Genomic DNA, 7,762 nt, shown 5'->3' with positions numbered 1-7,762 from the left:
TGTTTCTCCAACTTTGGTCAGTACAGGGCGGGATTAGCTGGGAGACTTCTTCTAAACAAGGGCACACGTGTGGAATACCTGCAGAACAGGGACATGGAAGTAGTTCTTTTGTAGATTATTGTGAACTATTGTGTGTTGTAGCAGTGTTTTGCTATTGAGAATGAGCTAGCATGCTAGTGCTAGCATGCTACGGGTTAGCCACCTTTTCTCGGCTAGTTATGTAGAAAGCCGTGCAGGTTTTGAACAGCTCACCAGGAGACTGAAGGCTGAGGACATTCAGAAACCTGTATCTCACTCAAAACAGCATGGATAGTTTTCTTTCCAAGTTTGTGTGTGGAAACACTGTGTGGAGACACAAAATAACACCCCAAATCCCAGAAACAGTTTTTTTCCAAAACATTTTCCAAACAATATATATTGCGATATTTCGAGCCATCAGTACAGGATAAAGTCAGTAATTACCATTCCATGATATTAATAATTTCACTAATAAACAAGCTTCATTACAAGTGACAAAAGGTCACTTAATATTTTATTTCAAATTTAAAACATATTTCTGTAAACGGAAAAGCAGAACACATTTTTAAATAAAACAGCAGCTTTACACCAACCCCCTGATTGGTTTATACAAATATAACTGAAAATAAATAAAAAAATTTATGGAAACAAGTTATAAGCATGTTCACAATCTTTTGTTTTTAAGTCAACTTTTCTTAGTCAAAGGGCCAAAGTAAAACAGTGTTGGTCATCATTACAATCATGGCTAAACAAATTAAATCAATAAAATTAAATACAACTTCAATAAATGTGGTATTAATTCTCCTAAACAGAGAATTACTTAGCAGTATGTATCCTGTATGCTTTGCTTCCTCAAGATTTTTAGTCTATCAACCTTTGCAGGCTTGAGACAGGTGCGTTGGCAAGTGATGATGTTGGCACTAGTTCTGAAAAGTCTCTCTGATGGCGAGCTTATTGCAGGAATACACCGGTATTTGCGGGCAAGTCTGGCGAGTCGAGGAAAGCTTCGTTTGTGTACTTTCCACCATGCAAGTGGATCTTCTCTTTGTCCATTGGAGGTGTTAGCATGTAGGTGTTTAACTTTCTTTGCCTTGGGTGCACTGGTAACATTTGGGTCTACATTAGCGCTGCAGCTTGCTTTCTCCTGGCATTCCATCATCTGTGATGCCACTCGGGCCCTAACTTCTTGTCAGCACTGATAAGGCCCATCTTGAACCGGGGGTCCAAAAAAGATGCCATATCTAGCCGTTTCTGACTATCATCATCTTCGAATTTATCGTTGAGGTAGTCCAGCATCTTCTTCTTTATATTCTTGGTCAGGTCTTTGTCGTGTTCTTGCATTTCCAGTAGTGAAGAGCTGAAGAACTAACTTTACAAACTAGACACTGATGTATTCATCCCCAAAGTGCATCTATGAAATCCAGCATTGGTCCCAGTGACTTGCGCTCAGATTCCAGGACATCCATGACTTGCCAGGTTGGAATTAGATGCAGCACCTTCTTGTCTGCAGACAGGACCTGTCTTACTGCATTATCTGCATTATCTGTTGTTATACAGACTTGATGTGTCTCATCTAAGCCCCAAGCAGTCACCGCTTCTCTCGGGCCATCTGCGATTTTCGGCTGTATGACTCTCCGGGAAAAATGCCGTCTGCAAACAGCAACTTTTTATTTCAATGTCCTCTGTGAGGAAATGGACTGTCAGATTTATGTAGGGCTCCGTTGTCCTGCTGGACCACAAGTCTGTAGTGACTACATAGTATTCCACGTGTGACAGCTCTGCCTCAATCTTGGATTTGCTGAGCTCTTTTATTGCAACTTTGGAAAAATATATGCGGGATGGTATAACCTACCATCTGTCAAGCGTTCGGATCATTTTCTAAAATCCCTCTTTGGCGATGGTGTGTAATGGCAACATATCTTTAGCAATATGAAACGTTATTGCGTCTGTTATTTCTTTCTGTCGTTCAGAGCCTTTCTGGTAAGGTGTCCATACTGGCAAAGGCATCGCTAATAGTTTTTTGTTTTAGTTGGCATCCAGATTTTACTTTGCATTTGTCGAAAAGAGATTTGTGGTGTTGTTGTAAGTGATCAGACGAATTGGTGGTGTTTCCTGATTTTGTGGCAACAACTTTATAACACTCCAGACAAAATACGTTTGTGGTCAGCATGGTCCTTTTTGTAGCCGAAATAGTGCCAAATGGCTGATTTTGACTTTCTTTTTGGTACAAAATCATCCTCTCTTTGCGGTGGATCCTCTTCAGCGCTCAATTTTAGCTACAGGATTGCCAGAGAAGGTTGGCAGTGTGCAGCAGCACAACGGCCAATCACAGCGAACCAATGGGCAGGCACGCGTAGCGTGCATGTCACCACAGAAACAAACCAATACAACAAACTCGTGCTACCCTTCTTCACATTGCATCTTCTGGCGATGTGACTATTGCTCATGCGCATATCGCGATGTCGATGCTAAAACACAAAATCGTTCAGCCCTAATACTGTCACTTTAATTTCAAGCCCTGGGGCCTGTTGCACGAAACTAGGATAAGGGATTAAGCCGGGATATTCAAGTTAGGTTAAAGCAAGTAAGCTGTGACGTCGGAAGTGATTTGGAGAGGGAAAATAGCTAGAAATACTCTGGTTGACTAGCATGACACCATTTTATTCATATAATACTATCAATCCAGGTAAGTGAATGACAGTGAGCATGTTGCTTCTTGAAATTTCAGGTTGTGGTCAACTAGTGGTGCCAGCTCGTGTATTGATAAAATTGATCAGACCTGCATGATGCGCACTAGCAACACACTGTGTACCCAAGAACAATTAATCATTGTAAATGAGTTAGATCAGACACAGACTTCTGTAGTAGATTAGTGTTACGTTTCCAGTGCGCGGCTCCGAACCGTAAAGTTGTTGGACAGACGGACCTCTTGTTCCTTTGGGCTAACTATATTAGCTTTAGCCTGGTGGTAGCAGTTTTGCTTGTTTCTTAGGATAAATATATTAGCTTTAGCCTGGCTGGTAGCAGCTTTCTGCGGGGGAAAATGGCCGGGAGAGTAATTAGTTACATTAATCATGTGATTAAGTTGTATTGCAGCAAACATAAACACTGACTACTGTAGCTTCACTGACCACCCATCAAAAAATGCGCATCCTGTGTGCAGCGAGCTGCTCCCTACGGTACTTTTTACCCACGGAGAGCTTCACTTCCCATAACAGTAAACCCCGTCGGACTAACGTCACATAAACACGTTCCACATGACTACCTGTCTTAAAGGGGAAGGGCCGGCAGGTAATCATGTAAAGGAGAACGGTGGAAGTTTACTTTTCTACAAGCAGCAGAAAAGGAGCGTCAACATCGCAGCATCCGCAATGTGACTATCGCGCATGGCAATTGCGATGTCGATGCTAAAAACAATATCGTGCAGCCCTAGTGTAAATGGAAATTTCAGTGTGCCCAACTATGGTTGAATTGCACAAACAGTGAAATGCAATAATACCCACAAATTTCTCATGTCATATCCGCTCAGTATATGACAAACAGTAGCGGTCATACTAGTATCATATGACAGACACACACACAACACACACACACACACACACACACACCACACACACAACACACAAACACCACACACACACACACACACACCACACACACACAACCACACACACACACACCCACACACACACACCACACACACACACACACACACACACCTAATATTTTGGCATGGAATTCAGACTTATACTTTCATGTGGATATTCTAGACAATTTAGTCTTATTAACTTAAAAACACGTTTTAATTTGCAAAGTGTGCTGAATGATAATAGGGGATAGCATATGAACCTACTTTAGTTTGTCTATGATACATTGAATTTATGTTCAGCTGTCTCCTCTACACTAACCCCTACGTGGATGTCTTAGGAAAATACTCCAAAACAAGTAACAATTTCAAAACGCCTACTTGCACACTTCAGACATTTAGTTTTAAGATATAGTGTTGAAAAAGTCAGTGCACTGAAAGTACCCGGTGAACCACTGAAAACAGTCCAAAAGTTGTAAATTGTGTGGAACGATGGACACAAACATACTAAACATGCGCCATCTTGACTACAAAGCTGAAAGGGGAGGGGTGATCGGACTTGATCACGTGGTCGGCTTCCTGGATTTCACAACCGAGCTTAATGGCAGCTAATTCAGGATACAATCTCAAATTTACAAAAATAGTCACCAAAACAAGTTCTGAAAACATTTTTGAAGGAGAAATAGGCCATACAGTTGCTGATTTTTTTTAAATAAATCGACAAAGATCAGTTTAATATTTTTGTCAGATTATGAGCGACAGCGAGCGAGCCAACCGTCATCATTTCCGGTAAGGTTTTAACATAAGTGTTCTTTTTGGGACAATACAACTAATCATCGAAAGTGGGCACTACGGCAGTAAGTGGCCAGTGCACATTAGCAGTGTACTGACGGATGTATGCGGAATTAGACACAGCCATAAAGTATGACATGTACTGTTGAAAAGTGGAGGGAACATATCATTTCTCATAACACAATAGATACACAAAATGATGTAGCTTGCGGAGATGAGATATGTTTTTTACTTTAAGCGGTATAAACTCTTGTTTTTAACAGTGCTTCGATGCCACAGTGACCTGTCTAGTGATACGGAATTGACAAAAAACATGAGACAGAACAGGGAATGTTACTTCAGAACCTTCCACTGATTTAAGTTGCATTATACTGACATTATGTGGGGGGGAAATGTACACAATTATCATTACTATCTCAAATTCAAAATATATATATGTATCACAAGCTACATTCATAAAACTCCAGTTAAACTGGACCGGTAATGATAACCTTTGTCGGATTGCAGGGACCAGGTTCCATCCAACCAAGATTATTTGTTCTAGGAGATGGATCAATCCCAAACTGGAGGATTAGCACATAATAGTTGGCTCCAAACTAGCTAACTAATGATAGCCAACACATTCTTTTAAGAGGATGGGGAATGAAGGGGTGCCGTCAATCCACAGTGGGCCTGTGAGATGGCTAGGATGGCGGTGTTTGAAAAGATGTCATACAAACCGCTGCCAGATTGGATGTCTACACTAGAAAATGGGAAGAGTATTTGAGCTGTCTGGAGGGCTTCTAAAAGGATTTTTTGCTGTGGAGAGGTGTGTATGATGGGCTGTGGAGTATGTGTGCATTTGTTCATTTGGTTGATAGTTTATGTGCCATTTTGTTATTGTTTTGTTGTATGGTTTTAAATGTTGCGGTTGCTGTGTAATATTTTCTTGGTATGTCTGGGTGGGTAGTGATGACAAAAGGGGGGCAGGGGGATATGTTCATGTGTAAATTGTTGTGTGGTGTGTGGTTTTCAAATTAACATGAAAATTGTTAAACCATTAAAAACTCCAGCCTAAACAATCAGTTTTCACATAGTGGATGGATTTTGAGTCATGATTCTGGCCACCTGAAAATGTTAGTCCAAAATTTAATCTTCACCATGTTCACAGCCAAATGCTAACTTCGCTAGACAGCTTGCTCTGTTGCTGCTGTAAACGCCAGATTTCTGAAATCGGAATTCCGGTAACATTTTTATTTACTTCAATGAATGTTTACTAGTAGTAGGTGGGTAGCCGCTATAGAGAAGTTTTCATCAGATTATCAAGGTGTTGACCTTATAATGATACTTAAAAACACATGCATGTGCGTGGAAACCGAACTGACTCATATACCCACCAGAAACACTGCTGTTTTCAGCCAACTTTAATTAAAACTGAATAGTGACTCAGTCTGCCAGCAAAGAATGCATCGGAACAAAGTTCTTTAGCGAACAAGCCTGTTTGTGTCTGTGCACACACACACACACACTTGCCTTCAACTCTCAGGGTGAGAACATTTCACAGGAATAGGTTTCTATGGTAACCCAAACTACCAACTCTCTTACTGACTGAGAATCCCTTAATGGGAACACAGTCATAAGCTTATAACAAAAACAATGCTTGGACTTTGGTGAGTATGAAGTTTGGGAGTCATGATGTTTCCTCCCAGGGTGGTGGTCAGCTGATAAGCACAAACTGTGCATACCACAAACCTACAACAGAAGTAGGTTTGTACTATCCATCCAGTAATGTTTTTTTCACTGTCCATTCCCTAACTCACTCCATTGACTTAAAATTCACATAAAAAAATGTTCAAGTTTATTTTTGCTATATCTTGACTAAATGTTGGCTTTCAGTCTGACAGCATATCAGCAAAGGTTGAGCCAACTTCAAATCCCAGATCCGGGGCTGTTGCACGAAAGTAGAATAAAGTATCCAGGATAAAGTGAAAAGCGCGCTTGACTTAGTGTGATCTGCTCATCGCGGCTTAATGGTTGCACGTTTGCCGAGCCAGGATGAACAGGGGAAGCTATGTCAAGCCAGGTGTAGATAGCTGGAATAAGTGCACGTTCACTGCTTTCTTAAATAGACCACGGTATCGATCACAGATTTACTGATAAAGAAGTGAGAAGACGCATGCGCCACATGTTTCACCCAATGAGCCGCAGCTTCTAATGGACAGTAACGAGGAGGGGAAGAATATGCAAAAAGGGAAATACGGCTGTTATCAAACGGAGATAAAAAGCCCAACATAGCGGACCCGACTGAATGTGTGGGAGTGTAAAAATATAGCCTTTGCCTCAAAAGAGAGCAGAGGGAACAAATGTTTCTTGGGAAATGGACCAAGGACTTTAGGCTCAATTTCAAACCCTTATTCACAACGTGAGAACATGTTTTAGAACCATGCATAAATCTTTATAAGATATTCCTAATTCTTTGTACAATTAATGTTCATACAGAACAATCAGAAAGGGACAACAACTAGAAAAAAAGTAAGTGACTTCAATACACGCTGTGAGCATATGTAAAACAATATTCATGTTTTTTCTTCTGACAAGTGACCGCATCAAAATAAAAAGATTTGAAGCATCGTTGGTTCCGGTGTGATGAATGATAACTACACCTTATAAGTACAAAGGGCATGTTATTAGTCGTGTGATGTGAGACTTATTGAGAAGTTATGGAACCAATATAAGCTGTAATAAAAAAAAACATTAGGCCCACTTATAAGGAGTAACACAAATACCCTTTATTAGAGAAGGACAAGCAACAAGAAAATAAAATCATGAATGTTGGCTCTGACCAGTCTGCCTTATCGCTACATTAATATCGTCACACTAATTCGGAGCGCGGCCTGTACAAACCTGAAGCTGAGACCGGACGCTGCGCGGTCATCTCTACTTTTACAGAGAGAGTGGACATGACGCGATGCACAGGTCTGCCGCCGGGCACCGGCCACCGGGCAGCGGCGCACGCCAGGCGGCCTCGACACACTACCTCCCACCGTGAAAAGTCCCACTCCGCATCAGGGTGCCAGTGCACCATTTCTAACATCTAAACCGCTGTAGTAGGGTTTAAATCAAACTCGCGACAACAATAGTGGACAAGTAGGCTAAGGATGTTAATAAAATAAAGCAGAAACATTCAGAAGAGAACGGAATAACAGTTAAACACGTTTATTTTGGATCAGACGGCAGAGATTGAAACACATGACACTCCGGATTAATCTTAGACGGCTGTTAGCCTGCTTGGACCAGGCTAGCCGCAAAGAATAAATCTCCATGGTTACTTGGCTGGGCTTAATTCAATCTGGTCGTGCAACCAGTCTAGGTTAAATTCATCCAGTA

The 7,762-nt window shown here is 41.2% G+C and overlaps 1 protein-coding gene and 1 long non-coding RNA gene across 2 annotated transcripts in view; one reads left to right on the top strand and one right to left on the bottom strand.

Moving 5' to 3' along the window:
• Positions 1-7,762, top strand: part of arap1 (ArfGAP with RhoGAP domain, ankyrin repeat and PH domain 1) — a 66,321-nt gene that overhangs the window by 2,132 nt on the left and 56,427 nt on the right.
• LOC116684166 (uncharacterized) overlaps positions 1-7,762 on the bottom strand; it is an 18,643-nt gene that overhangs the window by 1,211 nt on the left and 9,670 nt on the right. The gene's annotated exons all lie outside the window — the stretch shown is intronic.

The sequence above is a fragment of the Etheostoma spectabile genome, chromosome 3, assembly GCF_008692095.1.
Source record: "Etheostoma spectabile isolate EspeVRDwgs_2016 chromosome 3, UIUC_Espe_1.0, whole genome shotgun sequence".
In the NCBI taxonomy this organism is placed as follows: Eukaryota; Metazoa; Chordata; class Actinopteri; order Perciformes; family Percidae; genus Etheostoma; species Etheostoma spectabile.
The sequence above is the reverse complement of the archived record's forward strand: the minus strand, read 5'-3'. Positions and strand labels throughout refer to the sequence as shown.